At 47.4% G+C, this 14729-nt stretch overlaps 1 long non-coding RNA gene across 2 annotated transcripts in view; it reads left to right on the top strand.

The window, feature by feature from the left end:
• Positions 1-14729, top strand: part of LOC309643703 — a 160282-nt gene that overhangs the window by 70175 nt on the left and 75378 nt on the right. For both annotated transcript variants that reach the window (XR_014254002.1, XR_014254003.1), the window contains exons 4-5: positions 6397-6458; positions 13864-13941. This is a non-coding gene — a long non-coding RNA (uncharacterized lncRNA). The remainder of the gene's footprint in view (positions 1-6396; positions 6459-13863; positions 13942-14729) is intronic.

The raw sequence follows: 14729 nt of genomic DNA on the forward strand, positions 1-14729 counted from the left end.
GGTCACACTCTCTGAGCAGATGTGGAGTGAGAGTCGAGATGACTTGAGCAGGGGAGGGGCCCATCACTGTCAGCCAGGTCTCAAGGCCCTGCGGTGCTCCACTTTCTTTCTCCCACCCCACCACTTTTTCTGTGACCTGAGCTGGTGTTTATCTGGGTCAGGCTGCCAGATAGGGCTTACTCAAGCAGGAAAACGCAGGCGCCCCGAAGTCTGGCTTTACAACCGGCCTCAAGGCCCGGTCACCTGCCTCGACCCAGCTGGCCTTGACTGAGGTCAATGCATGGTTGAGAGAATACAGGAGGGGTGTGCATGTGTGTGTGTGCGTATGTGTGTGTGTGTGTGCAGGGGGTGATGTAGAATCTCCATAGAGGGAGTCCTAATCACTGTGTGTCTTCTCATCAGAGTCTCTGTACCTGAAACTCAGGGAACATGGCTCCTCAGGTGAGGTAACCCCTGTGGGAATCACCACCTACTCTCACCTTAGTGTGCCATGGTTGGAAGGAGTAGGAGTTATTGAAGGAAGAAAAGGCTCATATTCAGTGACTGTCCCAGTTGTGGGCTGAGGGCTCTGCAGGTGGCCTAGAGGGGTCTGACCTTCAGTGAGCAGGCTGAAAGGTGGTGGCCCCAGGTCTAGCTCCACTGATGAATGGGAGACCCAAGAGGACTTCCTCCTCAGTGTTCATCTTGTTTCTCTCCCAAGAATATTCTCCCTCACCTTTTATCTATCCTTCAGGAGTCACCTTCGTTTCCCCTCCTCTGTTCCCGATAACTCGAGCCCCTCACATGCGTGTGACGTGGGAATGAGCAGGGCAGGAGAGCAGAGTCCCATCTCTGAGAGGAAGGCCCACGGCCACCCCAGAATTCGCTATGTGCAGTCGTAGACAGACGCTCCTGTGGGAGGGGTGAAAGTCGGTCCATGTCCCTGCCCTGCTCTCCGCAAGCTCTCCCTCTTCCTTTAGGGGTTCTTTGACCCACAAATGTCCCTGGAGCCTCAGGCTTGGCATGGTGTCCTGTCAGCTCAACTCAACTCGGCCTCCCCAGAGATGTTGCTGGAACTTCACAGCCACACTGTCTTAAGTCTGGCTCCTGGGAGCAGACCCTGAGATGAGGTTTGTGAACACGTGTTGATGTGTGTGTGCACGAGACATTTCTCGTGGGAGCAGGGAAGTAGGCAGGGCAGGGATATGGATATGACCTCAGATGAAGCCCAGCTCCAGCCGGGCCCCAGGAGCTCTGGAGTGGAAATCATCCCTCAGTGTCTGTACCACCTTTAGGGAAGGTTGCTGAGAGTTCATCCTACAGTCATCCACGGCTACAGGTGACCCTGGGGATGGGGTTTACGCATTCCCAGGGCTTCCTGCTCCTGAAGGAGAAAGTGGCTCCATTAGCCCAAGGGCAGGCCCTTAAGGAAGCCACAGGTGCAGGTTGTTGAAAGCAAAGCCCACACAGCGGGGAAGAGGGATCTGGGAGGACGGGGTGGAGCACTGGAGCATCATCAGGATACTCGGAGCCCCTGGGAATCAGCTGCAATGGGTGGGGCCTGGGAGCAGACGAGGGGCTCCCACACTGGTGGCTGGGATGGCCTGTCAGAGTGGAGAGACTGGGCGCAGCTTTTGAGATCACCACAGGCGTCCTTTCAATATCAAGCTTTCAGTGGAACTAATGGAGTTTCACGGCAGAGTCCAAGGCTTTCTTTTCCAGAATTATAATTCTCCTTCCCACTCTACTCTGTCCCCTTCCTCTTATCACCTGTTTTTTTCATTCTTCTGAATTCCCATGTCATGTACTGTTTGTACCACTCTTGGGGCTGCTCAGATTGCCTGGCATCCCTATAGGGGTAGCTCATAGTAGTGGTTCAGTCACAGCCTTTGGAGATGGACTTGGGCTTGGATTTGGACTTGGACTTGATGCTTGGCTTAGCCACTTACCTACTGTGTGACCTAGAGCAAGTTACTTAACTTCTCTGAGCTTTACTTTCCTCTGTAAACTCTCGTAACAGCAGTACCTACTTCAGGTGTACTGTGAGGATGAAAACGAGTCATCCGTGTAACGTGCGAAGCACATGTATCTGGTGTGGCCCGTACTTCCTAAATGCCAGCTACCGTTTTGAAATGATAGTCGTTATTCTTGTGTGCAGATATGTGTTCCACAGTACACTGCAGTGTCCTTGAGGGCAGGCGCCAACTACAGTACCTTATGTACCTAAGTAGGTGCTCATACATGCGTGGGGTTTAAACACAGAACGTTCTGGGCAAGGAGAGAATACAAGGGTTCGGGCCCCACAGTCAGTTTCATAACAAAGCCCCGGATTTCCATGTTCCTCGCGTGGGACCTACTTCCCGAATTCAGGGCCCGGCATCTGCCAAGAAAAGTGCCCCCTGGCACCATGCTGCCTTTTTATTACCCCAGCACCAGGCACGTGAGGAGGGAGGGCTGCTAGCCCTCGGGGAGGGAATACAAGGCTGTGAGCCAAGAGGCCACGGAAGAGGCTGGCGTCCCCCCATGCCCTGCCCGCCCCAGGCAGTGAGGGGGGCCTCGGGCGTCGCGCTCTCCCCAGGACAGCGGCGGGCCCAGAGCAGAGAAGGAGCAGGCCTGGCGTTTCCAGCCCTGGCTGCCCCCCAACTTCTCTGAGTCGGGCGCTGCCTTCCCGGCCTCAGTCCTCCGCCGGCCACTGTTTCCACCGCGGAGGAGACGGGCCCGAGCGCTGGGGCCGCCGCTCCGCGGTGGGAACAAGGCTTCGCTTCATCCGCGGCCCCTGCCCGGGGAGGAGGAGGGGGAGGAGGAGCGGGCGTGCGTCCTGCTGAAGATAAACCCAGCCCGACCTGGAGAACCGGGTGATGGGGCGGGGCGCTGTGTGAGGAGTTCAGGGTGGGCAGGGATGGGGGTGTTGGTGGCAGGAGGTTCGTCCTGGAGGAGATTCCAGTCATTCTGAGTAAGTGTCACAGAGCCCGGGAGCACTAGGGCTGTGAACACGGAAAGGCAGGCACATGAGACACGGCCGCCTGTCGTGTGACACGCACGCTCAGTGTGAGGAGGACTGCAGCGCTCGCTCGCTCTCACACACATTCACATCCTCTCACACACACTCTCACACTCTCACATACATATTCTTTCTCACACACACTCACACTCTGCCTCACACACCCACACTCACACACTCCCTCACATGCACTCTCACACGTACGCACTCTCACATACTCACACATACTCCCTCACACACCCATACACTCTCACTCGCACACTTTCATACACTCTCTTACACACACTCTCATACACACACACACTCTCTCATACACACAGTCACACACTCCCTCACACACCCACACACTCACACACACACTCACATGCACTCTCATATGCACACTCACACTCTCATATACACATGCACTCACACACTTTCACACACACTCTCACACTCTCTCACACTTTCCCTCACACTCATACACACACTCTCACACACTCTCACACCCTCTCTCTCTCTCTCACTCACACACATCAATGTTCAAGATAGAGGGTGACAGATGGCCATTAATATGCTCCTCTACCTTTCACGTTCTCAGAAAACCAAGTAACCCATAGTCTCTTTCTGTGTCCACAGAGGCTGGTCTAACCCAGATAACCTACCTCATTCCGTACCTTGTGCCAGAATGACGTTAGAACTTACCCGCTCAAGGCCTTCTAGGAACAGCGGAAAGTTAAAACTGTGGGGAAGACAGTGGGAAGTCGATGGGCCAAAACTTTTGCAGTTTCATGGACAATTTAAAATATCTGAAGAAAATTAGAGGGCTCTCTCTTGAGAGAAATGTGCTTAAAGCCTACAGATGCAATACCCCATATACAATTTCAGGGAGTCATGGGCCCTTCTCCCCAAGACCCATCTATCAGCCCTGGGTTAAGACACCCCATTCTGAAGGATTCAGTCCCAAGGAATAGAGCTGCCTAAAACCAAACACGAACAATGCCAGCACCACCACCCACCACACCCAGAGTCCTGAGCTAGATGATGTCATCCTGAGACTCAGAGAATGACAGGTGACAATGTCAAACCAGTGACACATCCCAAAGAGAAACCATCCCTCATGGAACACTTGCTTCCACGGCATCTAGGAGCTTTCTCAGAACCACCCATTTGGTTGCAGACCTGCCAGCGTTCAGGGAACCACATTCCTGGGCCAGTGGGAGAGCAGGCTTGGAGTGGCTGATGAAACGTTCTGGGCTGACAGTCCCCAGACGTAGCAAATAGGGAACTAACCTACTGTGGTGAGTTTCCTGCCCTGTGGAGGAGGCAGCAGCAGAACAATTCTACACAGAGTACCCTCCTTGGGAACCTGGGGACTGAGTCTGGAATGTATTGTGATGCAAAGTACACACCCAATGTGCAGCAGGTGGTGTGGGGTCTCTGAAGGTGAACTTGAATGCCAGGGCATGGGATCTGGGGGCAACCATCCACTTCACCTTGCTTGGGACATGCACCTATGCATTGAGCTAACATTTATTGAGCGCCATGGTATACTGGACATAGAGAAGCAGATGCAGTGACACAGCCCTAGTCTTCAAAGTACTCACAGTCTTTTGGGAAAGAGAAATCTACACTGAACATTACAGGAAGGTGCCATGTGATAGATGCAAGCCCAAGGCTCTCTGGAGCTGAAATCCTACTGCTAGAAATCATCTGTGGTGAAGAAAAACCTTGTGAAGCTGGTGCCCACGTGGCCCAGAGTTGAGCTCTCAACCTTGGCTGTGCATCTGAATCACCTGGGAAACTGAAAACCAGACCACACCCAGGCCAAGTAAATCAGAGTCTCTGGGGAAGGTCTCCGCCCTTAGCACTTTTTAAAGCTCCCCCTGTGATTCCAGCATACCAGGATGGAGAGCTATGGGCCAGAGCTTCACGGCCCCTCTTATGTGGTCTTGCTCCAGAGAAGCCCCCTTGTTGGAAGCTTCATGGTTGATGAGTTAGGACCTTAGGGGACAGCCACGGTGGGAGATGGACAAGTGAGTAAGATGACACACAAAAAAAGCTTTCAAATGTTGTTTTATGTTCGTGTAACTCAGGAACCTGCCCCCTACTAGCCTTTTCAGTGTCCTCAGGCCTTGAACCACCCAGAGAGATTATGGTTTCCCTAACTTACATCTAAGGTGCAGAACTAACTCTTCTGTGATTGAATGGCAATGAGAACATCTCTTTCCTTCAGGGAAACCCTCTCTCAAGTCCCACTGAAAGGGTATGGCCTGGCCCTGTGGTCCCAGCAAGGCAATCATCATAGTTTATAGAACATTTCCCAACATTCCAGGAAATATGTGGGAAGTGGACTTTTGTTGGTATTGGGGCATGGGGGTCATGATTCAAAATATCATGGAATTAATAGGAAAAGGCCGAATAGTCCAATAGAAATAAACACAGGGAAAATGACACATAGCTGCCTATCAGGATACTGTACACATGGCGAGTGAGGATAGAACTCTAGGTCACACACCCAAACCACACTTCTCTCTCTCTCACACACACACACACACAGATTTTAGCAGCAGGCATTATCACCCAGGATGAAGACAAGAATAAATTCCTTTAATTTTCAAATGCTCAGAAATGTAGATCAGCCCTTGTTTTGTATTGGTTGGCTGTGAGACATCCTTGAGACACTGACCAAGGAGAAGCCACAATGGCAGGTAGTTCTGTGAGCCAGTCTTGGACTGGAGAGGTCTCAGTTGGTAGAAATTTGGGAGTCAACAGCATAAAGAGGGAATTTCAGTCCCTGGGCACTGATGAGATGACCCAGGGAGAGCATAGGTAGAGGATGACAGAGGCTGAGACAAAACCCTCCAGTTGCCCCAACACATGAAGTTGGATGGAACAGGCTAAGCAGATGGAGGCAGGGAGGGAGGAAGGAAGGAAACCAGCAGATAGGTTGACCCGGAAGCCAAGCTAGGGTCCAGGAGGAGGGAATGGTCAGATCAAAAAAGATTAGGACAAAAACACAACCATTGCACTTGGGCAGTCATTGGGGACCCCGAGACGGGTCATTTCAGTGGTGCCATGAAGGCAGAGGCTTCGGCAGTGGGCAGAGAAGTATTCTAGAAATTTGGGTACGATGGGGAACAGGGAGGTGGGGCTGTAGCCAGGGGATATGAGAGAATGGGAATTTTTCATGTGTATTTTCTTTGCGAATGGGAATGATTCAGGAGAGAGAGAGGTATCAAAGCAGCAGAAAAAGAAGGATTTCACTCCTTGTGGAGTGAAGACCTTGGGAAGATGAAGGGGATCATCCCATAGGAGGGAGAAGCTGACATTTGGTAAGATGAGGGACATCTAACTGTTCACGTGCAAAGGAAGGAAGTTAAAGTTTATTCAACTTTGCTGTGAGGGAAAATATTTCTTGATTCTTTTCCCCCCAGGTGGTGTGTGTATATGAGGTGAACCTGGGAGAAATCTCCTGTAACAGCAAGTGGAATGTAAGGTAAGTGATTCAAACTCTCCTGCCCTGAGCTAATCAGAATTTCAAAAGGCATATTTGGATGCCCTGTATTATATCAGAATGGTATGGGTGAAGCATGAGCTGTTCACCACTATCTGGGTCGAACTTATTAAACTGTAGAACTCTGAGCTCTCTTTAATCCATAAGATGAAAACAAATATTTCCAGACAGCAGCAAGAGTACAAAGGAGCATTCCATCAGTGTGACCTCAAAATCATAGAGTTTTAGAAAAAGTACAGCAAGTGTCATAGTCCAACAGTCAGGAAAGCCAAAGCAACACCCAGATACTCTGTTTTTGTCTAACTTTATGAGAGAATGCTCTACCCTTTACCCCACCCACTGACAGAAGGATAGCCAATAACCCTTGAGCATGCACGTGACGATTATTTATGAAAATGTGTTAAAGTGTTCCTGGGACATAGCACACGAGATATGTCCTGAGATGTGGGACATAGCACACGAGATATGTCCTGAGATATGGTATATCTCTGGAAATGGACTATTGGTGATGAAATCAGTCTTCCAGAGAAAAAGTTGTTTCTTTATGTTTCTTCTCAAAAATGGAGGAAGAGATATCCAGGGAGACAGAAAAAATATGCAGAGAAATACATTATTTGTGTCAATTCTTGAGTGCCCATAGTGAAGTAGGTGCAAATAGGCATTGCACAAACGAAAGAAGGGAGAGGCTTGCATGGGTCTGAGGTAAATAGGGACAGTGCTTGGGATCTTGCTTCATCTGGTAATCTCCCTTCAGAACCCACCTTGCAGCTTCTCTTTCCTTCACGTGGATTTCCTTCAGCATTTAGGCATTTGATCCTTGTCATGATTTCACAGCCTGTCTTTCCAGAGACATTTCCTGTTCTCTGAACACTGGCTACCACTCGTTGCCCCTCCTCCTCAACAGAGGGTTCTTACTCTTAAATTCGCCTCCGCAGCAATCACCACTTTCTTGAGCGCCTTAATTAACACTAGCTGAATTGAACCAAAAAACACGTCTGCTCTAGGCTAGGTAATGCTGCCCGAGGGTGGAACCACAAACTCTGCTTGCTTTTTCTTTACCCTGTAGTCTCTGTGTCCTCCTAAATTTGAATTAGACCGAGGGCTCAGAGAGAGCGGAGGGGTTCACTCTACTCAGGACTTACTGTGGCACCTGGGAGTTCACACACCACCCAAGTTTTCAACAAAGTTTCCAAGGCCTTGTGAAGGGTGGGAATGAGTGGAGAAGTCTGGGAGGGGCCCCTCAGCTGAAAGCCAGAGGGAATTGAAAGTTTGCCAGCAAGCCCTAGAGGGTGACTCAGTGGGCAACAACTTTATAGAGAAGAGTGGTGAGTAGGGATGTGGCCAAAAGAGGCGTGAGGAGAAGACGCCTTCCACACATTATAAAGCTAAGGTGGCTTGGTGGTTCAGTCAGCATTTCTCCCCAGTTGGTACTGAGATCCCCCCCAGCCCGGCTTCCGCTTCCGCTCCAACTCTGGGTCCTGTGGGACCCTGGTTCTTAAGAGGGTTCCTCCCTCCTGCTCTCCCAGTGACCTCCTCCACCGTAACCGAGAGAGCAGAGGAAATCAGTCGCCTTGGGAGCAACGGATATCTTGAGGGTACATGGTGACCACAAAAACAAAGAGTTGTGTTTGTGGTTTGGAATGTCATTCCAATTGCCAGGATGTGTGTAATCCCGAGTATGCAGAAGCTTGCTTGCGGTTCAATGGGGACAGATTAGAAACTCCGTCATGTGTTTCTAGGAAACACTGATACCCTTTTCCTTGGGGATTATTATTATTATTAGACCAAGATGCCAACCATGCTGATGGCCTCAGACCTGTTCCCCGTTGGCTTGGCCCTGGGGTATCCAGTAGCACTGACACTAGATGCTGTGCCAGTCTGGAAGAGAGGCCTGGATGCCTGTGGGCTCCGGTGGCACCTGAAAAGACGCTGGCTCCATGTTGCCAGTGTCAACCACATACACAAAATGTGACAAATGTGACTCTGCTCAGCACTCTTCGCCAGCTAGATCGTCTCGTCCAGAAGGAGCTGGGTGGGTCCCAGTCTAACTCATAAAACCTATTCGAATACTAATTTTAAAGAAGCCGCAATTGCCAGTAAATGACCAAAAGTTATTGCCTATTTGTACGTGAGGAGGAGGAGAGTGTGGAACAAGGGTGGGAGAAAGGCTTCTCAACGTTTACCTTTTTACTTCTTTTTGAATTTTGAACCATGTGAGCATATTATATTTTTTAGGGCAAAAGAATAAGAAAAACCTCATTATCTCAGAAAGTTTCTTCTAGCCAAGAACCTCCAAATGGTGTTTCTTAAAGTTGTTTGGTGTACAGAAGTACTAGTCATATGTTCTGTATCAAGGACGTGCTATGTGCCCTTGGACTCAAGGTGACCCCTCCCCAAAGGTCAGAGACTCCCACACATCAAGCAGTGAGGGTGGGATAATGTCGTCCCCAGTTCCCAATAATCTTGTGGCCTCTAGAAAGGTGTGAAACGGAACGAGATGACTTCCTGAATCCCCAATCCTAAAGGGCATCCCCAGAGAGCCAAAGGGTTTTTTGTAGACCAAGGGGAGTAGTAATCAGCAGGGTTACCCAGGTTTGACACAGACACACCCCGTTTCCAACTGGAGACCAGAGGATGTGGTTTATTTACCACCCAAGCCTTGGGGGCCGTGTTGGAGTCCAAAGCAGAAGGAAAGCTGTGTGCCCCCATATGTACTTGTTAATTATTACTTTTTCCCAGAACATTAAAGTAGTTGAAAAAATATTGAAAGATTGAAAAGTAGGTACATTAAAACTCACATTATTTTAAGTTTGAATATTTGATTTATACCCCAACAGAATTTACTCTGATTTTAGTTCTACTTAATTAATTTAAAATTATTTAAGATTGTCACTTAGTCAAGAGAAACTGTCAAACATGACAATTCTCTCAATTAAAAATGAGAGAAGCAGAGAAGTAGATTTGGAAAATATGACTGATGAGTTTGCTTCCACTAAAGCCAGGGACTTACGTTTTTCCTTTTGCCTCAGGCTCCAGTATATTATGGCCCCGTAATAGTCTTTGTTCATCTTGGATTTTTTGCATTAATTTTTATTTTTTAAAAATATGGCATTAAAATATTATTTTTCTTGATGACTGAGTTTTTTGGTGTCCCCTTAAATTTTGCACTGGAGGTGAGAGCTTCACCCTAGTCCTGACCCAGTTAACCACAGTGGCCCAAAGGTGGCCCTATGGATTGCTTCCTAGATCGATGTTGTCAGACTTGTATCTTCATTCAAATCCTACACAACCATAAATCGTCCTCTCAGTGCCCATGACTGAGGAGCCACTTGCCCTCAGAGAACTTGTCTTTGCATTACATCCTCATGATTTAAAGTGCTAAACCCTGGAACCATCTTCAGTTATTCTTATTTTTCACGTGTAAAGCTATTCAGAGGCTTGCCTGCAGTTGTCCTTCAGCCTTTGGCTATATGGAGCATACAAATGTAATTCCCTTAATCTCTTGCAAGGCCTTTAATCATTCATGACACACTTAGCCTGATCTGGTGTGCTAATGGAACCGCATCCTGACTAGGTAGATAACAGGAATAAAGAATGACACCAACAATGCAAGAACAACTGACGCCCACCTCCTTCTGAGCCCCAAGCCCCTAACACCATCCCCGTTCCTCCTCTTGATGCTGCCTTGGGAGAAGGGGCATTACAGTGACTCCTTTTCATTTTCCCAGCTGACACCTACCCCCCGCAACCCCCACCAGCCAGATGTTTTACAGCTGGAAAAGAGGGTGGGCAGTAAGTTTCCTTTGTAAAGAGCTGTGGTATGAATATATTTTCCACATGCTGAATCATGAGGCTGTCGGTGCCCTTGACCCCAGCACACGGTTCCAACTCTTTGGCTGATTTAGGGAGTGGGGTGGAGAAGTGACTTTGATCTAGTAATTTAAGTTACTCCTTGCCTCGGTTTTCCTGTAAGGAGAACATTTACTCCCTTCTGCAGGCAGGGGACAGACTCAGTTACCTCTCACAGCCTCTTCCAACCACAGGATTCTATCGGGCTATTATTAGAATCGTCTGGACAGAGCTGCAGTGTGACATGAGGCTTCTAGGGTGTGCAGAACCAAATGAAAATGTTTACAGGTGTTTGGGGGCACCAAACCGTCTCTGACTGTCTTTCTGATGTCATTCAGGTTTACTAGGGTTATTTCTCTGAGCATTTCTTTCTGCTAAATGTCTCTGTTTATTTTCCTCAGTCTGTTCATTTCTTTAGCCTTTCTCTCTTGTTTTCCATCTCAACTAGGTTCCACTTACATAAAGGCAGGGAAGCCTCATTCCTGCTGGTACCCACCACCATGACCCACATCGAATCAGGCAGAGCTGGTTGGTTCTCAGCCTGCTCTTTGCTACCTCGATGGGCCATTGGGCAGATGACCTAACCAGTCTTTGGGCTCCAAATTCCTCTTTTATAAAATGGGATGACAGTATGTCACTCATGGAATATTGCACGGATTACAGCAGATCAAATACAGAACACAGTGTTCAGCATAGAGTGAAGAGTAAAAAATATTAGCTGTTTAGTGAATAAGTGAGCCTTTGCATGATAAAAAATAGCCGCACAAGAAATACGTGTGTCCCTGGTGCATAAACTCAAATAATACGGAAGTATGCAGAGTCAAAAATGAGACTCCTTTCATTGATTGCCCCTCCTCACTTCCCTCCCTTCCTCAGCATTAATAATAATTCTTTCTTTGTCTCCTTTTGGGAGGAAGGAGTTAATTATCTGATATGTAAATATAGTCTTACTGTAAAGATCCAAATGTTCAGAAGCAAACCACCTCCCAAAATCTGAAGAAGTTCCCCTTCATCATCTCTTTCACTCTTACCTCTGCCTCTGGAGGTAAGCACTCTTGACAGAGATTATCCCCATCTCTAGTCTGTTAATTTACATGTATAAAATATAGATACTATACATATGCATACACATATATACACATACACATTTATACACCTTTTTAAAAATACGTCTTTTAAAAAATATTTTACCAGGGATGGTAGGCCACTTCCAATTCCATCTAGAAAAGTGAAAACGTGCTGGTCACCCAAGAAAGCCCTGGATTAATGTCCCTGGTACTTTTCTGCAAGGGGGTGAGGGTGATTTTTTGCAAAGTACCAAGGAATCAGGAACACAGTTGTAAAGAAATCAAAACCTCTGAATACAAGCTTGGCCTTGCCCTTCGAGGTAGACCACTGCGAATGTCAGAGAGGGGGTATATGGGACATTAGGGATAGAAGGAGACCTTGCTTCTCCTCAGGATCAAAGGTTTGCTGAGCAGAAAGATGAAGCATGCCACCAAGTCCAGGAAAACATATATTTTTCTCAGGGGAATGGTGAGTAAGATTTTATCTATAATCCATAAAAGAGAATGGGATGAATAAGTATACTAAAGATTTGTTATCAGCCAGTAGACCAGTGGTTCTCAACCCATGTACTGTGATGTCCATTCACAGGTTTGCTACCAAATTTTTATTCATACGTACAGTTTATTTTTGCTAAAACACAGGCTGCATATTACTACAGTGCTATTTGGCAGATAAAACACTTTGTCAAGGAAATTTTCTAATGTCACGTCAAGTGGAGTACAATTCATTGCAAGTAAGAGGTACAGGGCATGACGTAATAACAACCTAGAACCAGATGAAATTTGTAGATTTACTAAAACATGGGAGAACAACACAGGCTAGAACAACATAGTGGTTAAAGGTTCAGACTCTGGAGCCAGCTCCATGGGTTCAAATCCTGCCTCTTCCAGTTGTGGGATCATGGGTGAATTTTCTTGTGTGTAAAGTAGGGGTAGTACTACCCAACCCATAGATTGTTAGGAAGATCATAGTATTTCTAACATGCTCAGAACTTTCCTGGCACATAAATATTAGCATTATCTACTAGATTATACTACCTGTTATTCACTATTCACTCAATAAATGCCTGGTATCTATTATGTGTCAGGCATTATGCTAAGCTCTGAGGATAAGTGGTAAGAAAAAAAAGAAACCACTTGCCCTCATGGACTGGGAGAGAAAACATTAATTAATTATTACACAAACAATATAAAATTGCAGCTGTGATGAGTGGTGGTGCTTGGAGCCATGAGAGCTGGTAATGACCAACTGGGGGCAGGCCTTCTTGAGGAAGTGACATTTACATGCTATTTGATGCATTCACCAGGTAAAGTTTCACTAAGTAAAGATGGAAGGTCAAAGACCAAATATATATTTCTTATTATAAATCACAGTGTCACAGGCAGGTAGAGGTTAGGGTCAGAGACATCCTTGAAAGGGCTGTAGATTCTGGGGGAAAAGGTGACAGACGGCCTGGATAAAGATTGTGGTGGAAACAAAATAAATGGGGCACACCATTTCCCTTCTTAGAAGAACCTCTGAAAGGAGAAGACCTAGGTACCCCACTGCCTCTATGGGCCACATCCACAGACACGCAACTAAGGCCAGGGTAAACCCATCAGCAATATCTTCTCAGCACCCATGGGTTCTGAGCAGGCATCAGAAGAAATGCAAAAGAGAAGCATGTGTTCTTTGGGTAATGTCTGTTTTCTCTCTTGGAGCGTTTCGCCAGGAGCAGGCGTACTCTTTACAGTACTGGAGGCAGCAGGTATGAGGGTGCAGGCAGGGCCACGCTGCACAGTCATGAGCGGCTGGGAGTTAAAAGCCTCTAAAATCAAGACTAGAGCCTGTACTCACATCTGATTCATTCAGTGTGCGTCTAGCTCCAGCTTAGCCTACACAGAGCCGGGTGTGGCAGCCAGGAGAGAGCGTTTAGGTTGGAGATAAACAGGGCTAGAATAAATAAGGAAATTGATGGTGGGGGAGGAGGGCTGTGTACAGCAATTCCACCCCATCCTGTCACCAGATGAAGACCTGCTCTGAGAGAGGAAGGTGTGTAGGGGTTTGTTATGTAACTGTATGTAAACCAGTGAGCACAGAGTCTGGCGTTTAATCTATTTAACTTGATAGGTTCTACTTATCATTATCTTCTCCTATGCATAGGACTGAATCATTTCACTTCATTTAAGATCTTGGGCTTCGCTGTACACCTGAAACTATCACACCATTGTTAATCAGCTATACTCCAATATAAAATAAAAATTAAAAAAAAAAAAAGATCTTAGGTAAATGCTTGTGGTGTCAACTTTTTGAGGGGGAGACTTCTTACCTAGTGTCTGGTTCTTTCCTGGCTCCTGAGGCCCACATCAGTGCTAGGGTCTCCTTGCCTTAGAGAAAAGTCAGACAGAGGCCCCCAAACACCATCATTTTCTCCCACATGGTCTGGCCTGTACCTCAGAGTAATCATTTCGTTTCTCTCTCCTCTCACCAGGGGGCTCAGGGCAAGAGAACTGGGAGAACTCATCAGACAATAAACAGCCAGCCAAAGGGGGCATTGCTCACCTCTGAGGTGAGTACTGTTATTACCCCCATTTCACTAATGAACAAACTGAGGCTTAAAGAGGTTAAGTGCCTGGTAAGTGAATAGAGTAGGAATCTGACATAAGCTGTCAGACTCCAGGGCTCGTGTTGTCAACACTATTTATCCAGCTTTTCCAGGAAACCACCAAGGCCAGCTGTCCCCAGCTCTCCTTTTCCTGTTCCTAAGCAGCTGAGTGCATCTTAGTAGCTGGGGACTGCAGGGTATTAAACAGGAGATTGCACACATCTCATCGACTAGTGTGCCTGGACACACACAAGCTTTCCCCACCCCGGTTCTCAGCACCAGGGGTGCATTGTGGGTAACAGATCCCATCCTTCACCCATCTGCTTTGACTGAACTTGTGGCTGTTGGTGAGAGGTGGGTAAAAGAAGTATTCACTTACCCATTCATCCATCAATAGTGATAGAACACCTACCCTGTGCCAAGCTCAGTGCCAGAGGCTATGTGCCAGAGGAGATAAAGGCAGGAGTAAAACCCCTCTCTTCTAGGAGCTGACAGCCCGGTCAGGGGTAAGAGACAAGCAAATTTCATGGAAATTCTCATGGGGGTCACACCGGGTTGGATGGGGACAGGACAGAGTAGGGTGGTCCAAGAAGGCTTCCTGAGGGCCTGAGCTGAATGCTGAGAGGAAAGTGAGTAAGTGAAGGACATTCCAAGTAGAGGGATCACTGTGATGAAATAAATAAGAAGAAATAGGAAGCTATGGAAAAGAAAAAAAAAAAAAAGCAACAAGAAATGGCTAAACCAGTGGTTCT

Source organism: Balaenoptera physalus (assembly GCF_965194825.1).
Source record: "Balaenoptera physalus genome assembly, chromosome: 15".
Lineage (NCBI taxonomy): Eukaryota > Metazoa > Chordata > Mammalia > Artiodactyla > Balaenopteridae > Balaenoptera > Balaenoptera physalus.